Source organism: Lupinus angustifolius, chromosome LG08, assembly GCF_001865875.1.
Source record: "Lupinus angustifolius cultivar Tanjil chromosome LG08, LupAngTanjil_v1.0, whole genome shotgun sequence".
NCBI classification, from domain to species: domain Eukaryota; kingdom Viridiplantae; phylum Streptophyta; class Magnoliopsida; order Fabales; family Fabaceae; genus Lupinus; species Lupinus angustifolius.
The window spans coordinates 10,715,602-10,715,868 of NC_032016.1; positions in this window are offsets into that span (position 1 = coordinate 10,715,602).

Sequence of the window (267 nt, forward strand, 5' to 3'; positions counted from 1 at the left end):
TGGTCAGGTATCAAACCAAGCATAAAGCACCTAAGTATATTTGGCTCAATTTGCTATGCTCATATACCTGACATTAAGAGGAGTAAGCTTGATGATAGAAGAGAAAAACTCATCTTCTTAGGCTATCACACCACTGGAGCGTATTGGATATTCAACCCTATAACTCAGAACTTCATGATATGCAAAAATCTGAGGTTTGATGAAAAACAAAGCTGGAATTGGAACATAGAAAGGGTAAGTTCAGAAGCAAAAACAATGATGCAAGTT